Here is a 26586-nt window from a genome sequence, read left to right on the forward strand (position 1 = left end):
TTGTGGCGTCTCATCTGGATCCAAACTGTTTGCAAAGGCCTTCAAAATTCGGTTCCAGCGCTAAAAGGGTTTAGGTAGGCAAACAAATAAGCCTCATTCTGGAAAAACAGGGTTTAATGCATGAGCGTAGTGTCGTTCCAGATTAGCCTGTGCAGTGCATGCGGGCTAATCAGGGACAACACTGTCTGACTTTTAGATAGTTTTGTTAAAAGGATTCTCTTCTTAGCGCAAAATCCAGTTAACATGGAAAGAGTTGTCCCTGATTAGCCTGTGCTCACTGCACAGGCTTACTTGAGATCACACTTAATGTACATGCATTAAATTCTGTTTTCTCAGAGCGTCGTTTAAATGTTTGTTTCATGGTTCCGTGACCTTCCCTAAAGAATTGCCTTCGCCCAAGAATATTTCAAGAATATTTTATTGATTTTTGTTGGCATATTACATTTCCTTATTATATTCCCAGCATTTCTTTCCTTTGCTGATTCCCATACTGGTAGGCTTGTAGCCTATTTAAACAAAATGGTGTCTGACCAAACAGTGAGTGACATTGTGAAAAAAATTAAGTCTTTAAAAAGTTTTTAAGGTACTTACTAGACAAAGTCTTATTTAAATTGCTTTATTAAACTTTGACCTTATATTGTGACCTTAACCTTAAACTCGCTTCAAATCCCATAAAGCTGTTAATCAATTTAGAATGCTTGAGTTAAAGAACGCCATAATTGATGTCACATGGGTCAGAAACATGTCATCGACTCAATCATTAATTGACCAGTCGCCAAATATGCGATCGCTTTGCCCACTTAGTTGTGTTTTCATAAAACTCTTACTCCAACAGTCTTTATAATGTTTGTCGGACCATGTGGCCGCAATAAACAAAATCTGATTATTACGTGAGTTTGATTGACAGCTGGAGAGTGGTCCATTGACTGGAGCAAAAGTTGAATTTTTATATAAAATCTGTACAGAGAAGTATGTTATTTAGGCAGTATAAATACTCGTCAAATGAAGATGCAAATCCATTGCAGATACATGTTAGTAAATAAATTATATTGGAAATCAATTTGCTCAAATTCCGGATGGCTTTAAAAAATTGTCAGTCCCTGCGAGTATGAGCCATCATGTTTCGACTGTTTTTGAAAATCCAACAACGCTATACAAAGTTATACTTGGGGCAAAGTGTCATGTACAAATTTTCCTAAATTGATCTTTGACTTTTAATTGTGACCTTGACCTTAAGACCATGTACTTTCACAAGTCTCATCATGCCGATAGCTAATGCCCAGATATTTCAAAATCCATCCATGCCCAACAAAGTTATACTCTGGACAAATTGTTCAGGACTTAATTCCAAAATTTACCTTTGACCTTTACTTTGGACTTAAAGGACTAATTCTTGAGCATGTGACTGTGTATCCCGATCACTTTAAGCAAGTCATTTAAAAATCCATCAAAGATGACGGTGTTATGCTCAGTACAAAGTGTACACATTTCCTTAACCTGACCTTTGACCTTGACTTTTGACCTTAAACCTAGTGACCTATTTCTTGCTAATGACACTCTTTCTCATCATATTGATCACTTATGTCAAGTTATTAGAAAACTGTGTATCTTAACTATTGTATCTATGAGTTTGGGCTGAGCATGTCACATTGATATGGACTGCACAGTACATCCTCCACAAATGACTCACACTCCTAGGGGGTCTTCCTTCTGCCTTTTGTATTCTTTTTGTGGTCAGAAACTACCATTTATAGAATGGGCAATCAAACACATTGTCTTAAAAGTAAATATTTACTATATTTTTATTATACAGATTGTCACATTTACAGAACTTATTTCCATACTATTTACATTTTACAATTCAACGTTAATAAATGTAATGTAATGTATTTATTGACAACACTTTAATATTCTTAATAGTCTGAGATTACTATAAAGCAAACTAGAGCTTTGTCACAGACGTGATGAATACCGCACATGCCGCATTGACATATAATATTTTGCATGTCGTCTTCACAAAAAACAGCGGACACCATGCTCAATTTTTAAAACGCACTAAGTGACCCCTTGACCTAGTTTTTGACCCAGAAAGGCCCATGTTCTAACTTAGCCTTAAGATCATCTCCATAAAACTTCTGACCAAGTTTGGTGAAGATCGGATGTAAACTACTTGAATTACCATGCTGAAGGTTAAAAAACGCACTAAGTGACCCAGTGACCTAGTTTTTGACCCGGCAAGGCCCATGTTCATTCATGACCTAGACATCATGTAGATACAACTTCTGACCAAGTTTGGTGAAGATCGGATGAAAACTACTTGAATTAGAGAGCTGACACTTAATACGGACCGACAGACTGACCGACTGACCGACCGACAAGTTCACTCCTATATACCCCCCTAAACTTCGTTTGTGGGGGTATAAAAAAGTTAAATATTTTGTTTGCCTAAAGCAGGACTTGAACGTGGGACCTCTAGTGGTTAAACAGAACCCTTTTCCTCTACACCAGGGGGGCATTTTAATACATTTATGCCTAGTGGACTCGTCCATCCTTCTAAATTACATCAATTTATTTCCAAAATTGGGGATGTCTAGTATATGTATTTCTATATTTAGAATATTTCTTACAGAAATTCCTTAAAGCAAACAGCGCAGACCCTGATGTGATGCCGCATCATGCGGCGTCTCATCTGGGTCTACGCTGTTTGCCAAGGCCTTTTTGTCAAGACGCTAGGCATAAATGGGTTAATCAGCTGGTGACGTATTATTATTATTGCTATCTTGTTTTGATTTCGACAGAATTTTCTTAGTTTTACAACTGGATATATCACTATCGCGATCTTTGGACCCAATCAACCTGCCAAGTTGTGTTCGGGATTTTAAGGGGAATGGAATATGATAATTAACAGAGATGCTGTGTCAACAATCAAAGGCTGAGCTTTGATACAAACTGGATAAAAGACATCATTTTAGAAAAATATTTATATCAAACAGAGCCTTTTACAAAGTATTTCAAAGTGCAAATGCCATTTAGGCCATTTAAAATCAATATCAATTTATTGCCCAACACCTTGCTTGTTTTTATCAAAAATAAACATCCATAAACCAAACAGAAAATGAAGACACTGGAAGTCACAGCAGGACAGGAATGTCAAGGGCTCCATAAACAAACATTGTCATAAAATATTGCTCTTTTACCTAAGTATGATTATCTCTTAAGTGTGTCTGTGTACCAGATCAAATGCCTGACTTATTTAAAGCGAGTTTGTATGAACTTATTAACTTTTTTTTCAAAACAGATATAATTTTGATAAAAAATAATAAAATAGAATCAAAGTTAAGAAGAAGCAATACCAGAATATCAACAAAATCAATATTTAATACAATAGCAATTTTCTTACAAATATTTTTGCATACAATAAAAATTCTTCCATGTACAATGATAGTGGTTTTTATATATCGACTTTGGGGTCTGAATGGGGACCAATTGGCAATGGGAAAAAGTACCGTAATCACTCTATGTTTTCGGACACTCTAAGTTTTCGGACACCCCCTTTTTAAGCAAAAATAATTATTTTTCGTGACTCTATATTTTCGGACACACGAGTTTTCGTCCATAATTAATGTCTCTAAGTTTTCGGACAGTATATTTTACATCGCTATTTTACCAAATTTCGGTCCTGTTTTCGATATCTAATGACACTTCGATCATGGGGATTTACAACCAGATTAACATCATAAAACATGGCAGGTGCATGCCTGAGGGCAACGGACCATTACATATGCTATTGGGTAAATAACCTTGTAAACCGGTATTAAACAATGGTTTCGCCCGATAGCATAAGCGTTATGACAATTACCAGGGGTAGTGCCAATTAACAGTTCCATTATATACCGCAATGGTACTACCCCATCTCAGTAATATAACTGTGACATATACTAAACGCTTCGAAGTGTGATGTACCCTATTGCAAATTTGACGAACAATGGAAGGTGTTAGACAACAAATATCGGAAATGAACAAACAAAGAATTCATAGTTTGCTTTTGTATTGCGTTAATTACAGGTTCATACTAGCGTGTATCGGTACATCACATGCTCATCTTTGAACTTGTTGGCCAAAGTACAAACTTGTAGTAACTTTCGGTCACATAAATGAAGCATTTAAAATAATTTAAAATGCAGTGCAAACATATTTAACTGTAATTTATACTTTGCGGCATGGTATTTTACAAGCGCGTGCTATTACCGGTGGTCGTTGATACAATTGACGCTATTTTCGGACACTTCAATTTTCGACTCTAAGTTTTCGGACACCTGTATTTTGTGAACATTTTTCGTATCTAAGTTTTCGGACACGAAAAGAAATAATTATTTTTACGTGTCCGAAAAGATAGAGTAATTACGGTATATGCTTTTTCACATTTTAAGGTTACAAAAAATATTTAAACTAAATTACAATTAAATCTCAAGATTTAGTTCATCTCCCATCATTTTTAATGCAAAATAAGCAAAGCAATGCAAGTGGTGTTGAGTACACTTATTGCCAACCATGCATATATTCTACAAAGTTAAAATAGAACAGGGGCCATAAGTTAGCCAAAACTTGCCAAAGCGAAAATTCCTTTTTAAATATCACCTACACATTAAGGTCATCTACACATTAAGGTCATCTACACATTAAGGTCATTTACACATTAAGGTAGTGTTTTGCCCTCCCGGATAGCCACTCTGCCCTTTTCAAAGGCAAATTTCGCCACGCGCCCTTTTTTTCAAAGGCAAATTACGCCACTCGCCCTTATCGATAACATCTTTATTACCTGACGATTTAACTTGGTCCCCAAAATCAGCTTCCTTGATTGTCTGTGACGCTCCGACTGTGCTTGATTTACTCGAGAAACGTCAATGTCTAATCGACTATATAAATTGAGCAGATTTAATCTATTACAGTGCTCGATTTATAGGTAGGTCTTACTGACTGCTCCAAAGCTGTGAATTAGTCATGCGTGAATAACCCCGTGTCAGTATCAATCGATAATGCCAAAGGCTATGTTATAGACCAGTTGACGAGTGACGTCACGGGCACCTGCAAATATTAGACTCCGCCCACTGGTTGGCAAAAAGAGGTGAAATTCATATAAGTGCATATAGAGAAGGTTGAAATAATAATCGTTTTTATTGATAATCATGCACTATATCAAATATAATTTTACTAACTATGTCTGAATAAAACATAAGCGTGCAAGGAAATGCATTTTTGGAACGATTATATTGTTGTTATTATTTGTTTTTACTATAAACGAACTCTGGATTGGAACACAATATACGAGCGCGGTATGCGGTTACCATAGCGCACTTTTCGGTCGGCAATGGGTACTCCTCCATGATTAAATCATTACTTCGGAGACTTTTGATGAAAAACTCCATTTTATTCTCGTGGCAATTGTGCATTGCATGCATTATTCAGTTACATCAAAACATATATTTTTACGCATAATTACATTTAAAATCACAAACAAATTTATTCTTTATCGTTTTCGTCTATAAGATAATTAGATCTAATTATTGAAATAATTACTGAGACGTATACTAATTTAACAAAATGCGAATCGCGTATACGATTTAACGTTGCTATGCGCACCTGTCGCTTACATCGTTTGAAATTTTATCAACATGGCGGACTATACAGAATTAAATTGTGACTCGGCAAAAAAGGCAAATAACGTCGTAAACGATCGAATTAACGATGGAGATTATACATTAAGAAGGAATTAATGAAATGTCTGTGACAATCAACGATGCATAAAAATGTTTTAGATAGCAACAACATTATTTATTTATTTGTAATCTACTCGGTGGATGTATGTCACGGAAACGAGTGTTTGCATATTGTTAGCGATAAATTTACTCGCAATGTTATTTTAAACATCTGTCAAGATTATTGTTAGAAAATGGGATAAGACAAACATGGTTTCATTTATATGTTAGTGGATTTGTGTAAAATCAGATTCATATGCATATATTGCTTTATTATGTTTGTCGTGCTGTACAGTTTATTGAAACAGCATGGAACTTAAATGTACATTGCAAAGTAAATATATTAATATAAATCATAGTAAGTTAAATAAATCTATTACCATTAAATGTGCTTGTTTATATTTTTTCCACAACTGCCTCTGATGCAATTACATGTTTCTCCCTAATTCAGGTATTCACGGAACGTTTTTGCCCTTTTTGCCTAAACTGCGCGCTAAAATGCCCTTTTTGAAAGTAATTCGCCATGCCCCTTTGCCCTCCTGGAAAAAACACTATAAGGTCATCTACACATAAAGGTCATCTACACATTAAGGTCATATATACATTAAGGTCATCTACACAGTCAGGTCATATACACATTATGGTCATCTACACATTCAGGTCATGTACACATTAAGGTCATCTACACATTAAGGTAATGTACACAGTAAGGTCATCTACACAATAAGGTCATCTACACATTAAGGTCATCTACACATTAAGGTTATGTAGACATTAAGGTCATGTACAAATTAAGGTCATGTACACATTAAGGCAATGTACACATTAAGGTCATGTACACATTAAGGCCAAGCAAACATTAAGGTCATCTACAAATTAAGGTCATCTTCACATTCAGGTCATGTACACATTAAGGTCATCTACACATTAAGGTTATGTAGACATTAAGGTCATGTACACATTAAGGTCATGTACACATTAAGGTCATCTACACATTAAGGTCATGTACACATTATGGTCATGTACACATTATGGTCATGTACACATTAAGGTCATGTACACATTAAGCTCATCTTCACATTAAGGTCATGTAAACATTAAGGTCATGTACACATTAAGTTCACATACACATTAAGGTCATGCACACATTAAGGTTATGTACACATTAAGGTCATCTACACATTCAGGTCATGTACACATTAAGGTCATGAACACATTCAGGTCATATACACATTAAGGTCATGTACACATTAAGGTCATGTTCACATTAAGGTCATCTACACATTAAGGTCATGTACACATTAAGGTCATCTACACATTCAGGTCATGTACACATTAAGGTCATGTACACATTAAGGTCATCTACACATTCAGGTCATGTACACATTTAGGTCATGTACACATTAAGGTCATCTACACATTCAGGTCATATACACATTATGGTCATGTACACATTAAGGTCATGCACACATTAAGGTGGTGTACACATAAAGGTCATCTTCACATAAAGGTCATGTACACATTAAGTTCATGTACACATTAAGGTAACGTACACATTAAGGTTATGTACACATTAAGGTCATCTACACATTAAGGTTATGTACACATTATGGTCATCTACACATTCAGGTCATGTACACATTCAGGTCATGTACACATTAAGGTCATCTACACATTCAGGTTATATACACATTATGGTCATGTACACATTAAGGTCATGTACACATTAAGGTCGTGTACACATTAAGGTCATCTTCACATTAAGGTAATGTACACATTAAGTTCATGTACGCATAAAGTTCACCTACACATTAAGGTCATGCACACATTAAGGTCATGTACACATTAAGGCAGGGGTTTTTTTTAGAGAAAGGGGAAGACGCTGGACGCTGGGTGAAAGGGGAAAAAAAGAGTGCGAAAGAGAGATATTAAGGGAAAAAATAAAAACTGTTCATTTCAATGTCTATAACTCATCAAAAGAGACTTGTCTCTGTCCTTTTTGTTCTTAAACACATTTAACAGGTATTAAAGTCAAAGTCCTTAATAAAGTTGCAGGTGTAGATCTAATAATGGGAAATGTTTTCAACTATATTTTTGTACTGGGGCCGGGGGACGATGTCAATTTTGTGATTTCAATTTCATGATGAATGGGTTGACGATCTTGATTTGCTACAGTATTGGAAGGGAAAGGAGCGGCAGCTGCCGATTGTCTACTTTCACTTTCACAATGTTCGATGTTGATTACCTCAGAATCCTGCTGGGTTATAACGGTTTTCGATGATTCTTACTTAAAAAATGCCTCGATGCGTTCAGTATCTTTTGAGTTCGAATGTTTTATTGTGTTTGTGTAAGAACGCTAATTGTGAGACATTTTTTTCTGTTTTCACGTTTATACCTCGGCTTGCACATAGCCCGGATGAAAATTCGACTGGTTTCCGGTAATTAATTGACGAAACACCCTTCTCGCGCAAGACCGGTATCCAGTAAAATAGTCACATGATAATTACGATTAGTTGCCCAGTTTACATGACGTTATTTAAGAGCTATATTTAGAATAACTGGGATTCCCAGATGTTGTGTGTTCGTCTGGAGAGAGAGAGCGCGAATTCGTTGTACATGGTGCAAATTGGATAATTGTCGAATGCCCCAAGGAAAAATAAACATTTCTTTGAGAGAAAATATTATATTTTGGTGAAAAATGATATTTTTGGTGGGGAAATTGTATTTTAAGGGGAAAAATTCTGGTAGGGGAAGACGCCGAATATCGGTGTCACTTTCTTAGTAAAAAAAACCCCTGTAAGGTCATCTACACATTAAAGTCATGTACACATTAATGTCATGTACACATTAAGGTCATGTACACATTAAGTTCACCTACACATTAAGGTCACGTACACATTCTGGTCATGTACAAATTAAGGTCATGCACACATTAAGGTCATGTAAACATTAAGGTCATGTAAACATTAAGGTCATCTACACATTAAGGTTATGTACACATTAAGGTCATGTACACATTAAGGTCATGTACACATTAAGGTCATGTACACATTAAGGTCATGTACACATTAAGGTCATGTACACATTAACGTCATGTACACATTCAGGTCATGTACACATTATGGTCATCTACACATTCAGGTCATGTACACATTAAGGTCATGTACACATTAACGTCATGTACACATTCAGGTCATCTACACATTAAGGTCATCTACACAGTAAGGTCATCTACACATTAAGGTCATCTACACATTAAGGTCATCTACACATTAAGGTCATCTACACATTCAGGTCATCTACACATTAAGGTCATCTACACATTAAGGTCATCTACACATTAAGGTCATTTACACATTCAGGTAATGTACACATTAAAGTCACCTACACATTAAGGTCATCCACACATTTAGGTCATCTACACAGTAAGGTAATCTAGACATTTAGGCCATCTACACACTAAGGTAATCTAGACATTAAGGTCATCTAGACATTAAGGTCATCTACAAATTAAGGTCCTCTACACATTAAGGTCATTCAGCTGTGAAAGGTTGCGTTAAATCTGCACAGCATTTAAAGAGTAGTTGAAACATAAGTTTTGGTATGAAAGGACACAACCATTGTTCTCCTTCTTTATAAATCAAGTTGGGAAAAATTTGCAAAACCCAAGGGCATTTATTATGGAATGTGTCATAATCATAAAACATCATGTTTAATGCAATGTTTAAATACTCTGATAAATCAAGAAAACTTATTGTTTCAATACATTAAACACTGATTCTAGAATTATACTTACATCTATTGACTAGTTGAAAATTTCATTATGTAAAATTTAATAACATGTCACAGTCACATGATATGTAAAAAAAGTCGAGTGACATTGCGAACAATGGTATCATAACTGCAAACAAAATGATCAATGGAACATTAAAATTGTTTTCAAAAGTAAAATTCAGTTAATGTAAATATCTATTGTGAAATGAAACAAGAACAATGGGGTGGCAATAAGGGTAATTAATAGCTGAAATGTGACGCAAGGCAGACATTGTAACATTATGTCAATGATTGGCAGCCTTTTGTTTTTGGTCAACTCTGCTTGAAGGATTTCAATGAGAAACAATAAGAACTTGGTAATCTGCCGCCCGTGTCCTGACAAGACACTTGTTTTCAAATACTAAGTAACATGTGTTAAGTTGACACTGGTATATGTATAATAGAAATGTAATTAGACTTGTCATTATACTGCATTAAGCTACAACAACAACATTTGGAGAAAGTTTGCATGCTGACCCTGTTATTCACTTCTAGAAATAAAATAATATTGTTTAATATCATTAAAATAAAAATATTGTACCCACAATCAATGTTATTAAAATATAAAAATGTTTCTCTTTGTCTCTTGGTTAAATCTCAAAAATAGTTGAATGCAACCAAATATTGAATAAGCAATAAATTCTTACATTTATAATAACATATTAAAACTGGTGTGAGATCCATGGATTACACAAGGCACAATTTTTTACGTAAAAAAAATTGTTGTTTTTTCACTGCGTCTTATATGCTGATATAATCAAAATCTTCTGGGTTTTCTATCTTTAAATATCATACAATGAATTGTGGCTTCCATTTTTTTTTTGCATGCGACCTACGTCATAAATATGCTGCTCAACAGCATTGTACAACGTAAGCACGTATTCTTAGTAAATATATTTTTTGCTGTTATATATATTTAAAACACACAATTTTTTTTAAACGATTCATACTATGTGACTGATTTCATTAATATTGAAACAAAATCAAATAGACCATGTAACCATAAAATAAGATCAGGTGTCAAAAAGTGCTGTTGATTCCTTCAGACATTATAATTGTTAAGTGATTTGCAAACAACAACAGGATTTATTGAATCAACAAGCAGAGATCATGTTTAACCTTCAACTACCAGCTATTTGGCAGCTATTTGCAATTTATATGCGTTGACCATAAAATAGTCAGCCTTAACAAGTTTCTTTATGGTTAGGCCATGACTTTTTTATTTATTGGTTTAAATTTTTTTTTTGGAAAATGGTCCATCGGGCAGTCGAAAAAAAAAAAAAACATTAGAAAAAAAGTTCATACTAATAACATCAGAACAAAGACAACATACCTTTTATAACTTTAACACACAGACAACATATCAAATTATGTCAAGAAACACATCTATATCTTCAAATGAAATGAGTCCTAAAAGCACCTTTTGTAACATCAGGCAATTTAAATCACACCATTACATGACATGCGTTCCTCTACCATTAAAACAAAAACTTTGCTTCATTTCCGTAATCGATGTGCACCAGTTGGCAATGTGATGCCCGTTGCATAAATCTTATATAAGATAAACTACTCTTACACAAATTATTTGTTTGCTCTTACTCGACTTATATGATCGTCCATGAAAAAAAATCAAGGTAGATCGATCCCCGCTTCGTCGCTGTAATGTTTGTTTAAGTTGTTGTTGTCAAGAAAACTCGTTGATTTTCAACGCAAAACGTCTTTTATGAACCAGAGACTATACAAACATTATGACGCGAATTAATTAAATCATATTTTTCAACTTCGCTTTTGCTTTATTTTGATAATTTAATCCAAAGTTTAATGTTAGCAAGTGTGTTTTTACTGGAATTGTTAACAAAGAATCAGTTAGTCTTCCGAAAATTTGCAGTCTGTGTGAATTGACAGTTTGACGTCATCAAAGGAAAGCCGCTTCTTGTCTGAAAGCAATAAAGCGACAAATTTCTCGCCGACAAAATTGGCTTCCTTTGTCTAGCAATCAACATGCCGAACCAATTGTGTGTTTGTTTCTCAATGGCAATCCTCCAATTTAATAATAGCACGTGCATAGCTCCGCCTTCGAATCTTTTGCAGAGAACGGAGGTGGAGTTTAACGGTTAATTGAGCAAGTGTTTTACGCAAGTTGAGTTCCGGTTTGCCGAATAATGCTCGACCCTAAGCATTGAAACGACAAATACATTTATCTATGATTTTCCGAGATATACCGATTTGTTCCGATTTACAAACTTTCTGTACAGTTCCTATAAACTATGGCGGACGTGTTTACAAAATTCCTAAACACATATATCGTAAAATAATGGCCGTGTTTTATTGGATTATTTATAATAGTTATCAAATTGCAAGGTAGTACTTCTTTATCTAATATAATAACGGGTTTGTTAAATATAATTAACATATTAAACAATAGAGTTGCGTCACAGACTTGGAAATAAATTTCACTGACGCTGATTTTCCTATTGTCTGTAATTTTTACCCGAAATAAGTTTTTTGAGAAGTGCCCATAAAAGGACAGGTACATAAAGTGTCACATTCAAAAATATCCTGATCTCTGCAATATATGTGAACCAGTCGTCGATTGTACTTACTTAATTTTATTCGCAACCGTACTCAGACCGGATCGGTTTTTTTCTCATTTTTCTCGTTTTTCAGTGCGGTCGGGAGTAAAATATATATAATTAAGACGATTTACCGATTATTTTTTTCACATTTTCCAAAAATTAGGGTCAGCGCTTTTGTAAACCAAGAAATATAAAAGTCGTGGCCTTACATTATATTATCAGAGAGAATCTCTTCCAATCTCTGCAAACATGGCTTTTTATCATCAACAATGCTTACATGCTAGTTGGTGCAGTGTAACCATGCTTTGAAATCTGGCTTTAACAACAACAAAACTTTTTGTGTCAGTAGACCAAGTAAAATGCGAACTAGAAGTATTTAGGTCCTATTTCACCTGAGAAAGAATGTTTAATAGAAAACTGTCTTCTCTGATATAAACTTTATTTTTAAGTTGTTTCTTATACACACCAGAGTCTTATATTCATATAAAGTTTTAACCCAAGCCACAAAGAAATGGTTCCAGTTCTACCCGTAAAAAGGCCTCAAAACTGTCACAATAACCCTTTAGCTTGTCATGTCTGAATAATAAATAAGCCTCCCTATAGGAAAATAGTGTTCAATGCATGTGCAAAAAGTGGTATTTTGTGCAAAAAGTGTCAACAACACTTTCGATGTGTATGGTATTTTTCCGTGTATGGTATTTTTCCGTGTATGGTATTTTTCCGTGTATGGTATTTTTCTTTTAAAGTAATTATCTTCTTGGCAAAAATCCAGTTAAAACGGAAAGGGTCATCCCTTATAAGCCTTTCTGGACTGCAGAAGCTTATCTGGGACAAAACTTTATGTACATGCATTATGTCCTGTTTTCCAAGAACAAAGCTCAAAACTTCAATGACAATAACAGTAACACCTATGTACTGGAACCATCACCACACAACAATGTCACAAATACGACCTATGAGGTAAATGACTTGTCTATGTTTTGCCGGTGGTACTGAAGTACAACTAACAATTGATCACATTTACAATGAATCAGACTCAGTCACTTTACCAGCATAGAGTAAACCCAATCAACCCTTCATCAGACCTGTATCTGGATTCTATGTCATTCTTAAAAACAAAGCCCTTCATTCTACGTTTCACAGCTTGTGCATCCTTGTCTAAAATTCAATACCAATTGTCTGCCAGTTCATATATCATGAATTAGTGTGTACTCTTAAAGCCCAATAGACTGGATTTTAATCATGATATTTTTTTAATAATAAGACTTCAGCATTGTGTTGAAACAATGGCTAGCAATCTAAGCGATCTGATTGACAGCAATTAAATTATTTAAATAACACTCTGAGATAAGATGAAGAGTAAAATAAATAAATATGACTATCAGCCAATTAACCCTTTGCATGCTGGGAAATTTGTCGTCTGCTAAAATGTTGTCTGCTGAATTTCTAAAATTAGCATTTTCTTCGATTTTTTTCAAAGAATACTATCAGAATAGCAAACAGTTTGGATCCTGATGAGACGCCACGTTCTGTGGCGTCTCATCTGGATCCAATCTGTTTGCAAAGGCCTTTAAAATTCGGTTCCAGCACTGAAAGAGTTATGTGTAACATTTAAAATCACAGGTTTACCACTGTTACATACCTCTCAAACAAATATACAGGCCATTGTGTGAAGCAGTCTCACACAGTGAAATCATACAACAAAATTACCAGCACTATAACAAATTGTAAGCATAAATATCATAACCAGTCATCTCAATGATCATTTAAAATGGACCTTTTCACGTTTAGATATATCGACAAAAATGAAATAAATTGTTTCAGACTTGCACATTTGTATTGTAGTTATGTTTTTTTGCAAGGAAACAGTAATATTGAAAATTAACCCTTCTCTAAAACATTTTTTTTCAGCCATTTTCAGGGCTTTCCACAGGCCACAACGATCCCCGCCGGGGCGCTTGAATTTCGAAATCAGAGTCCCCGGGGCGCTTGAAATTTTCCGATCAGTGTATTTTTCAGTAAAAGAAAGGGGAGATTGTCAAAAAATAAAAGGTTTCTTTATCGGTGTATCAATATTCCCTGTTTTAAAAGAGCACTCGGTACCTACTTTCACAAGTAATCTCGATAAACACCACATGGGGTAATGGATAATCCACTGATAAGAGAAGAGCATGACGCGCGCATCGATTATTCTAGCCACATTACACAGCCATTTTCATGCTGACAAGGATGTATCAGGTAACTTTCCAGTCGTCAAAGTGTTATGTTCATCGTCCAATCGGTTACGCGAATGCTTATGAGGGCGGGGTTAACTATCGAGCATTTTTTTGATTGACATCGGGCACGAAGTAAGAGTTTATCGCAGCTTGATTAGCAAGAAGTTGTACAATTTACGTAATATAAAACCGGTAACTAGTACAGTACAGTACATTTAAGGTAGCGCACCTCTAATGATTTCCCGCAATTTCTTCGAAGGTTGAAGAGCCTACTATTAGGTGCCGTAGCCTAGTGGTTAAGGCGATAGATAGAAATCTTTTGGGATATTCCCGCGCAGGTTCGAATCCTGCCGACGACGTATACTTTTTTGCGACGCGTTTTATTTATTTTCTAACGTAATTTGATTTAATATGGCATATAAGCTATATTTATTGTTAAATATGTTGCAATTTTTATGCACATTCTTCAATTATTAAAATTAAAACAACGTTATGGCGAAATTGGGTGATTTACTGTTGAAAATACGAACCATGCATGTTGCATTTTTATTTTTATTTCAAAAAGTAAACGGTAAATCTGTCTAGTTCTTGGTATTTTTGTTGTATATAGTGTTTCTATAAAAACTAAGTTTAAAATATGACTTAAATGATACTATTTTGAATTTTATGACACTTTGTTTTTAACCGACCCAATTTTTACTTGGCTGAAATCACTTACATTTCATGGGGCTCTTCCATAGATAAAAATTTGTAAAAAATAAATGTCTGTAAAAGAATACTTATTTCATCTTGTTTAAACTTTAAACACCTTTACAGCATCTGTACACACCAACTGCATGTCCATATTTGGAAATTTAAATGAATTATGGAACTTTTATATACCCCAGGGGTGAAAATAAACTGGACAAAAGCCGAGCGTGGGGTAGGTTTTGAAAAAATCGGTATATTTTTTTAAAAAGCATGGAAAGCCTACGTACAAATTTGCATGTAGTTCAGTGAAATGATGCTGATTAAGAAAATAATTAATTAGATTATATTTGGATATGTGCCCATTAGAGGTGCGCTACCTTAAGACGGTTTCGGGCATCATCATCACACCTTTTTACTGTAAACAAGTGTTACCTATTATGACTCATAATTAATACGCGAAATTAATTGCAAGTGGTAATCAATTAATTACTTATAGCGAGTAAGTTGTGCAAATAACTCCCGGTTACAATTATGAGATAACAATTTAATTCCAGTACATGTATATATCATCATGTCCATTTATAGAACTGATTCACCTCGTTTTTCTGACATTTATTCGACACGTAATGCGCTTTAACAAATTTTCGTTGAATTAATTACGTACACTTGAAGATGTTTCGTCCGATAATCGATACTTAGAAGAATGATGATTCAGGGATTTTTTTTGTCCAATTGGGAAAAGTACCCGTACCGGTCCAATTGGGAAAAATTGAGTCGTGAAAACCTGAAAATTGGGAAAAATCGACTAGTGAAACCCTCAAATTGGGAAATTGGTGTATTTGATTTTATGCTCCCAAATACTTTAAAATTGATTATAAGTGTTTTCAAGCTGTCAATATTATATTTACCTAGGTTCAAACCATAGAGCTGCACAGGGAAACTTACAAAGGCATTTCCCCCCCCCCCCCCCCCCCAATTTTTTTTTTTTTTTTTAAATTGGGAATTTTTTTGGCCAGCAATTGGGAAATTTGTAGTTTTTTCGTAATTGGGAAAGTGCCGTTTACCGGTACTTTATCAAGAAGGAAAAAAAATCGCTGTGATTGCAACCGGCCGTAATCCTCGTGGAAAACGTGAATTTCATGCATAATTCCGTCAAAAACATTAATTTTATTCAACTTGTAAAGTGTTTAAACAAATCGTCGTTGAATTCATGAGCAACTGTTAATATTTGTTGAAATCTCAAATGGGAATAAATAAATTTGTAATCCGAAACCCATTCCCGTAAGTCGATGTTAACATGATTTTAATCCAAAACACACTTCTGAATGTTAATGTTACCGCAACGTTAAAATATTCTTGCTTCAAATTAGCAGTGCAAATTTATTTTGTGTCAAACCTTTTTCTCAATTAAAAAGAGCGCGAAAATTATGCAGCATGTACAACGTTGCGTCATTTGCATAGAAAGCTAACGTGTATTGAGCGTTTTTACAAGCACACAACACATCAGGGGATTGACGCATGTTAACAGGCAATTATTCATCAAATCTATAAATAGTCACTCAAAGTTTATTTGATACTACTGTGAAACCATAATTAATCATCAGGCATTAATTTTCATAAATTTCGTCAGTCGACCGATCGGCGAATTTAAGATCCTAACGAACAATCATGCTCTATGTTTGAACAAAAACAAACACTAAGTTGAACAATATTTTAAAACTTTACCGTAGACATGAGGCATTAAATTCCAACATAATCCATGCACACATTCACTGCTGTTTCGTAATCAAGATTAATCCGGTTTTGACACAAAGGGATGTAGATTACACAAGGTACTTAACTGACACGTTACACTTCTTTAAAACGCGTGTGCAGTCCAGCTGTATCGAATGCGTTGACTTCGTTTATGTAGAATGGTAATGAATTAGCGCTAATTGTTTATCACTTTATTACCCATTAGGTGCATTGTGTTTTTCAGGGGTGTTGCATATTAGCCATCACGCAGCGAATGCCGATGAAAGACAATAAACCAAATGAAAAGATGGCGATGTGTGATCAACATGCGTATTTATCACAAATTAATAAAGAATATTATAATTGCTGTTTGTTGTTTGATTGTTTGCGTTTAACCACACTTATTACTATTTTATATGTATCAATTTATTTATTTTTAAATTATTGACGTTATTGATGTATATACCGGGAGTTTACTTTTTAAGAACAAACACACACATAGAGTTTATAATGTTGATATCAGAATAAAAAAGCATTTTATTTGAAAAAAAACACTTAACAATCTGGAACCTCTTTCGTATAACACAAACAGTTTTAAAACGGTATTGACAGCATTTTAATAAAAATCATATCAACTTTTATATTATTACTGTATTATAATAATAGAATAAGACTAATTGGCAATTGGCTTCGTTGTTACAAACACTCGTTAGCGGTTATTCGATCCCACTTGTCAGCTAATCATAACAATGAACGTGTGAATGGCATACATTAAGAGGGTCCATTACTGTCCCTTGATAACAAAAGACTAGTTAATTGGCATGTGACAAACAGGCCCCACCTCCTGCAGTAATTCTCAAGTGTGTTCCCGCATTCGTACCACGATTTTTCGCAACTGCGTTGATCGCGAATATGTATTACACACAAATCGGATATTGGCTGGCGCATTTTTTTTTAATTCAAAATCAGAAATCGGCGAATTTAAGTGCTGACAAAATTTTGTGCTGTCAAAAATAAATGGTTTCACAGTATAGAAAAATGGCAAGGTTTGTGTTAAAGAAATAATTGAGAGCTTTTATCATAAATATTTACCACAAAGTGATTTATATAAGTATACAGTAATAGAGTCTGGTTGAAACGGATGAATTGGGGAATCGTTCGAGTCGGGATTTTACTATCTGTTGCGAAAGTTTTAAAACAATTAAACAATATAAAAAAAAATATATTTTTAAATGACTGGCGGATTTCTTGAACAGTCATAGCGCACCAAATGACGTTTTTTGACCCTGTTTTTCTTTGAGTTATAACGCACCACAGAACGTGAATTGACACGTTAAATTAAAAAAAAATCAACGCCGGGAGGGGACAACTCGCCCGAACCACCCCTATCAGCCCCGAGGCGCCTGACAAAAATCCTGTGGAAAGCACTGCATTTTGGAATGGAGTCTGGTCGAAATGTTTTTTTAAATCGATTGAATGGAAAATTTTGTATTTTTTCTCGACAAAATTGTCCCAAAATGGAATTTTTTATCAACAAAATCATATAAATTATAGTTATATACTTTGCTGCTAGATGTTTATTAAATAAAATTGAGATTATAATCATTAAACACCTCTTTAAACTAAAATAAATAATTTTTTGTTGTTGGAATATTAAAAAATTTATTTTACAATTTCAGTTTGGGTCTGTTTGCTTTGGGATCAGGTCAGTTTTATGGCCTTTTTAAAACAGTAGAAAAAGAGTAAAATATCCATCATATGCATCTTTTGGCGATTTAAAAACCTGAAAATTAGAAAGCGTTACAAACGCGAAACAATTGTATAATTTGGAAAGGTCTGTTGGTATTGTTATATTTTGTGACATTACAAGGATTGGTCAATGCCTTGTGCTAAAAGTTGTTATTGTTTTTAGATAGAGCTATGTATTAGCTATGTCTACATCCCATAGTTGTTGATTTGTATTATTTTTTGGCAATGCAACCGGACTCTGATTGATGGCTGTCAGAAAATAAAAAAATTGAGTTGAAACCTGTGTTACTATTATTATATTTAATTTTGGTTATGGGCATATTCGGTCAAAATACACTTTATTATACTATCCAAACACCGTTCCAGCCCCCTATGATGGGGTGTGTTGTGTTTCCAAAACGAAAGTACTGGCCCATATTGAAACACATTCGATGAGTGGGTTAAGAAATTCCCTTGGCTACAGATTGTTGAATCTGGTAGCAGAAAGATGGAACAACCTATACTGCAATTGAATACATAACAGTGACTTTATGTAGGTACGGTTTTGAGAAGCTCAATTCATGTTTTATTGCAATTACCCAATTCACTTGTTTGTTTTGGTACAAATACCCAATTATTTTTTTAAATGAGCGGGTATCATACTTTTGGATACCCATTCACGTTTTCCATTACCCAATTCATTCTTATTTTGAAGGGTATTACCCAATTACCCCCAAAGAGCTTATTTGTAGCTCTGATGGAAAGTAAGTGAGTTCTGTCCTTATTCAACTATTACATAGATAATAAAAGTGTTTTCGACATATTTGTTAAACTTCAATTAACAATGCATACAGCTGCAGATGGAGATGGTGAATGTTTTTAATTCAAAATAAGGGGGTGGGGGCTTTCAATTTGGTAATTTAAAGGCAGTTGTTTGGGAACAATATATTCTTTCTGAGATTGTGAATTTTTTACCCCAAACCCCAAAATATACCCCCCTCCCTCAAAAAAATACAACTTACCTGATGTGGAGTGCCAGGGCCAAAAAAAAAACTTCTTCGAAAGGGGCCTCTTTTTCTTCCACTTAACCAAAAGTGCCCTTTTGTCTCTAAAATTTCTTTAAAATCATGCATTTTTCTCTAAATATCCAATCTACCTCAGTATTTTTCATTCCCCAAAGCCAGAAAATTGTGGGTTTTTTTCCCCGAAAAAAAGGCTGTGGCCCTTTCCCCAAAGTTGGTGTTTTGGCCCTGAGTACTAGCAGAATAATGATATAAATCCAAGTTTCAAACAAGTCAATGGTTCAAGAGATTGTGTAAGTTTTGTAAAGGAAAATGCATCTAGTACTCTTAATTTGTAAATGTGCTTATGTATACATGGACTATCTCTGGAATCCTTTGCAAGATAGATCTCATGTCTGAATCAACCAATTGTGCTTCACCGACTGCGGAACCTATGTAAGATAGATTGAATTGTCAATTAAAAACCTTTGGTTTTTAGTTTAATTATAAAAATTAATTACAGGTTTTAGTAACTTTGTTTTGAGCATTTATCCACAAAAACGCGCAAATTAATTTTGATGTGTTTAGGTAATATGTTTGTTAGTCTAACTTGTTGACGCTCTCAAATATTAAGCTACTTTTTATATTGGTAATATTTCGAGGGAATTAGACCAAAACAGTGGTGGAAAGTTTTCTTTCTTTGTCTATATTGTTGCGCAAGTATTTTGTCTGTAACATTCAAGCCCCGATATCAGACAGTTAATATCAACGGATTGCAATAATATTTACATACCTGTGTAGATAATTCATTTCTCCATAATATTCCGTAAGACTTATGTGATGACACTTTGAATTTTGCACGTCAAGCAATTCAAATCCAGCCACTATTCAAATTTTCAATATCTCTCGATTCGCTCGCTGTGTAGATATTAATCGATAACATAACCCTCATGTAAACCATCTGGTTAAAATGTGAAGAATAAACGGCGGAAAACACAGTTTGCGTTTGTCTGTTGTAAGCGGAGAGCGTTATATAGTAAAGTGATGTTATTGTACTTTTCTGGAATAATTTAGCATTGTTATTTTTTTTTATGTGACAACTAAAAATTTGCAAGTACTCAAATAAATAACACCACAGATCATACAGTATACCGTCCTATCTAACGTAGAATGTAAGTACAAATAACAACACAGAAAGAGGTAAAAACAAGACATAAGTTAAAAGTTGCTAAAACTGTGAAGAGTGACTAGATACTGCAGGGCTCAACATTAACAGTTGTCCTATTGCCCCTGGCAAGTAAAAGTTAGGTCCGGGCAAGTTATTTTACAATCTAGTTGTCCTCCCGGGCAAGTGCAAAAAAGAACAAAGAGCATTTATGTAAGACTTTAATTAGACTTTACTTGCTGTAATCATTTTGTTAAATATGCAAAAATGAAAAAGATTTTATGGTGTATCATTTTGATCTTTATTAAAAAAATATGAGGTTTACAGTTAATTTACATGATATTTCATGTTTGGGCAAGTGGCTTTACAATTTAAGGGCAAGTAGATTTTCTCAGTACTTGCCCATCAGGGCAAGTTTGTTTTTAGGTTAATGTTGAGCCCTGTACTGCACCTTATCTGTTTTGAACACATGCTTGTGTTTATATTTATATTTTTATATATTGAATATACATGTGTAAATTATTTACCGAAACAATTTTGTCAGTGTCCGTGTCTCAGACACACGTTGGACTGGTAATTTTTGTACGTAGAAATGCTGAAATTTATTATCATTTCAGTTTTATGGAATAACATATATTTTTAAAACTATTTGTCACATGTTCCAAGTAAAAAACGATAGTAAACGTGAGCATATTCATACCGAATTCACTTGCTGATGAATTACTATATGATATTTAAAACAAATTAGGCGTACACATTACAGTGTGGTGTCAACAAACAGCATTTTTCTGATTGGTTGATATTTAAATCTGTTTCAAAACATGGCATGAGGTTAGTAATTGTGTTGCGATTTAAGCAGACATTTAACTCAATAATTATTGCCTTTCTAACTTCAATTTGACGATATTTGAAGTAAAGATGGACTTCTAAACTAAAACTTAATGAGTTGGTTAAGTTATTTTGCAATTTTACGCAAATTGATGACAATTTAAGCTTTCTGGTTTCCACCACGTAATTGGTCATTCGCAGATAAGACGTTCCAAAGAATTTAGCCCATATAAAAAGTATCTCTAAATTCTTTGCGCTTCTTATAAATCAGACTTTATGTTTGTAACAATGTATTAAGTTGATTTAATTAGATTTTATAGACACACTTGTGACTTAATATTTTCACATGGAATTTGGTTGTATACGGAAGAACTCTGAGCTGTACATATTTACTCATAAAAAGCTCAGAGCATTCAAGAATAACTAGATGTACTCACTGAGTGGATACGCTATTTTAGATATACAATTTTCAGATCATGCAACTAAATAATGTTGACACCATTTAACTACTGAAGATTACTAATCGACTCCAATCAATTGTGAATTTGATTGTGAACCAACTGAATTGGACTGAATCTGTACCAAAATTATACAAGCATGATTGGTTTCATAAAAATATTAATTGACAGTGGACACTTTCAATAAAATAGTACCTGTTTTACTCTGTCCCTTGACTTTCTGCTTGTTAAAATCCTGTAAAAATGTCTTAATTGGCGATTTAAATCACTTTCACATTTGTTGCGTAGCGGAAGTTTACTTGTGACAACAAAATGGCGACAGTCACTGTAGTGGAACATGTACGCTTGCTAGGTGCGCGCTTAATTGTTTGTTTTAAACAGTCACCTAATGGAACATGTACGTGTAAACTTACATTAAGTAATTGCATGCGGCGTAGCATTTGGAGCATAAATTCACGCGTTAGCTTTTACAAGTTTATACTTAAATAACAATTAACATTTAAATATAATAGGATTCTAACTCGACATCCAGTTATATTCTAAAGACATAGCAGGAAATTAAGTACGTGTTGATGTCTTTTTCTAAAATGATTTAGGCTCTATCAACATCCTAAATGTAAAAAGTAATCAGGTTTATCTTCAAGAAGTTTAAAAAAATCATGATTTTCTATGCTGCCAAGAGCACTGGTTAATGAACTATGAAAAAGAACTATTGAATGACATTGATCCAGACTTGGAAGTATTTGCAAAATGCGTTGATGACCAAGACCCTAGACTAGATTACAAATTTATTCGTGGTTATGGTTGGGTATGTGTATTCTGGAGGAAAAGTCTTAACTCTAGTGTAAAGATAAGCAGTCAAGGAAATGACAGGACAATCATAGCAGAACTCGCAACTGACAATAAACCAATATGCCTGGTAAATGTTTACATGCCTTCAACTTTAAAAAATTCGGACGAAGAATACAAAGAAATGTTGATCGAGCTTGAAGAGATTCTTGAAATCTACAAAAAAAACTCTCATGAAGTAATTCTCTGTGGAGATATGAATGCCTCAATGCAACGAGTTACAGGGAGAGACAAGTTGTTGCAGAACTTTGTCAAGGAAACACAACTGATAGTGACAGAAAAACAGGGTGAAGCCAATACGTTCTTTCATCACAATGGGAAATTCACTTCAAAAATTGATTATTTCGTCGTCCAAAACATAAATGACTTAAATATTGAAAACATCTGTGTACACGAAATGAATTGCTTTAACTGTTCCGATCATACGTTAATTACTATGACACTGAAAACACATATATTACAAGAAATCATGGAAAAACTAAGAAGAGTCATTATACTGCAAAAACGAAATGGGAGAAATGTGATGTTAGTTTGTACAGGAAGGAAGTAAAGTGTAACACAAACGACTTCTATAACTCGGAAAAACAGTCTACGGTAAGCGACAAAGTGAGCTATGTCATAGGCGCTCTACACACAGCTGCGAAAAAGACAATACCAAATTATATGAAACTTAAAAGACTGAAAAGGATAGGGCGGGGAATCTGGAATCCACAAATCGGGAAATCTTCCAAAGCAGCAAAGATTACTTTTAATAAATGGAAAAACTCAAACAGAACATGTAGTACTACTGGACTAGAATTAAAACAGAAAAAGAAGTTATTGCGCCAACACCAGAGACAGGCATATGCTCGACAAAAACATAAACATGTAAATGATATAATGGAATCAGCTGACTCAAATGACAAATTGTTTTATGCTTTAATTAAGAAACAGAGGCAAAACGTAAATGAAAACGTCCAAACTTTAAAAGTAAATGGAAAAGAAGTGAATGGTTCAGAAAAAATATTGGAAGCCTGGAAAGATCACTTTAAGATACTAGCAACCCCGGAAGATAGAGATTTTCAGGAAAATGACAAAGTAAACCTAGCACTCGAACAGAACAATATAATTGAGAATCAAATCAAGAATGGTCGAGAAACCTTAGAAAATACCGACAACTCTGAGGTACAGAAAGCAATCGAATCATTGAATATAGGAAAGGCAGTAGATGATAATGGAATCTCCAGTGAACATTTTAAATATGCCAAAAGCGAAGTAACTGCCATACTCGTTGACATTGTGAACGACATTTTTAATAATCTTGATGTACCAAACGCTATGAAATGTGGTATTTTAAACCCAATACATAAAAAAGGAAAGGACACATTCCTTACAAATAACTACCGAGGAATAGTCGTATCAGATACATTTGCTAAAATATTAGAAATAATCCTCAAAAACAGATTTGACAAGATATTTAATAGTGTTCAACATCCGTTACAGAGAGGGTTTACAGAAAAGAGCTCGTCCATGAATGCAGCCTTCATTATCTCCGAGGCTATGGAGCATCATAGGGAATTGAACAAGCCACTACTCTTAGCAACGCTGGACGCTAAGAAAGCGTTTGACCGTGTTAATCATGATATACTTTTTAACAAGCTCTACCATATTGATGTACAAGGTCCATTCTGCTTACTTCTTCGAAACTTATACCGACAATTTACAGTTAAAGTCAAATGGGAGGGTCAGCTATCCAGTGAATTTGAACTAAAACAAGGCACAAAACAAGGAGCACAACTGTCAACTACGCTATACAAAATTTATCACAACGATCTCTTGAAGTCTGTTAGTGAAAGTGGCCTTGGAGCCTCAATTGGGAATATTAACGTGTCAACCCCAAGTTGTGCAGACGATACTGCGCTACTAGCAAACTCGCCACATGAACTGCAAGCTATGCTGGACCTCGTAGATTTCCATACATCCCGTGACCTAGTCAACATTAACCCGGATAAATCAGAAATACTTACTGTCAAATATAAAGAAACTGTAAAAGCAACTATGAATGGTCAGGAAATCCCCAATGTGTCAACCGTGAAACATCTTGGTATTGATAGAAATGGAAAAAAAATTCAGTCAACATAAAAGAAAGATTAGGAACTGCACAGAGGACTGTTTATTCCTTATTAGGTCCGGGTTTGCATGCAAGACGTGGGTTCTCACCTATTGTTGCGCACACGATTTGGAATACTTATGTAACTCCAAGATTTCTCTATGGGATTGAAGTCCAAAACCTTACACACACAAACCTCCTTAAGTTAGAGTGTTATCAGAGGAAAGTCTTAAAAGAGATACAAGGCCTACCAGAACGAACATCAACATCAGCCTTATACACACTCATCGGTGGAAAACCAATTGAACTTCTATTAGACAGGAATTATTTAGCACTGTTCATGAATATTGCACGTCTACCAGAATCTGTTGAATATAAAATCCTCACACGTCAGCTATTCATGGCAGATCCAGATAGTAAGACGCTCACATCAAAAGTCAGGAAAATACTGGAAACATATAACTTACCAACTCCCGAAGAACTTTTAGAGGAAGTACAAACAAAAGATATTTGGAAGAAAATGTTCAAAAATGCTTCGAATGATTACTGGGAAAACACTTGGAGACAAGAATTGGCCTCTCAATCCACTATGAAGTACCTACAGGTTCAACACCTAGTGGTTGACGACCCACACAACTGATGGAAATCAACTCGCCCAAGGCAACATGAAGTGCAACGTGCTGAAATTAAAGCTAGGCTAATCACGGGTACCTTCATTCTTCAAAGAAATGCTATGAAGTACAACAAGAGTGAAGTGTCTGCAACTTGCAAATTATGTGGCGTAGATGATGAAACAAGGGAACACCTACTGGGGAGATGTTCGGCACTTAGCCAACTCAGAGAAGAAAACTTCCCACGACTGAGAGCAATTCTATCCGATGACAACAAATTTACAACCATCACACAAGACTTTGATATGCTGATTCAGATTATTCTTGACTGTACCCATTCATCACTAAAGGACGTCGTTGTACTGTCACCAGCACACGAGACAGACATAGAAAGATGGTCCCAAGCCTACTGCGAAAGACTCGTCACGCATAGAGCTAAAATAATAAGTAGCAATTCATGGGTATCCAAATTGTACATTTTATCCCTCAATGGTCCTCTCGCGTTCGTTTTGATACTATGTACTAGACCTAGTTAACTACATTGATGGCTGACCGCGTATCGAAGTATTCGTAAATATTAGTCTGTATATACGCGTTAGTTCCCGTTAAAAAGTTAAGTGGTTAAAACAATTGTGTGAACTGAACAATTGGAAAATTCATTCTCTACAGGGGAGTGCTCCTATGCCAACGGGAGGAAAATCCACGACAAGACATATGGGCAGAGGCTTACGTTCTGGAATAGTAATGATCATTTGCTGGAAACTGTGCAGTAAAATTATTTAATATACGATGTTGTCGAATAATCAGCACTCAGGAGTATATACACGTAGGAATGAAACCACGAGTGCGAAGCTGGAATGATTTGATAACACGCATCTATAGTCCTGACCCTTGGTTATTTGATAGCAAACATGCAGCAACGTTCATTCACTCGCACGTATCAATGGCGCCATGTAATCACAAATAGGACATATCTACTCTATTTAGACATATTTGGCGTTTATCCTGACTTTGAAATAAAGATAGAAAATTCCATTTTCTAAGTTTTTAAATTTAAAAAAAAGGTTGTTGT

At 34.7% G+C, this 26586-nt stretch overlaps 1 protein-coding gene across 1 annotated transcript in view; it reads right to left on the reverse strand.

The window, feature by feature from the left end:
- Positions 1-22302, reverse strand: part of LOC127850450 (zinc finger protein GLIS3-like) — an 85080-nt gene extending 62778 nt beyond the window's left edge. Inside the window, exon 1 of the mRNA XM_052383485.1 lies at positions 22161-22302. The gene's annotated coding sequence lies outside the window, so the exon portion shown is untranslated. The remainder of the gene's footprint in view (positions 1-22160) is intronic.
- Positions 22303-26586: the final 4284 nt, after the last annotated feature.

Source organism: Dreissena polymorpha, chromosome 11 (assembly GCF_020536995.1).
Source record: "Dreissena polymorpha isolate Duluth1 chromosome 11, UMN_Dpol_1.0, whole genome shotgun sequence".
NCBI lineage: Eukaryota > Metazoa > Mollusca > Bivalvia > Myida > Dreissenidae > Dreissena > Dreissena polymorpha.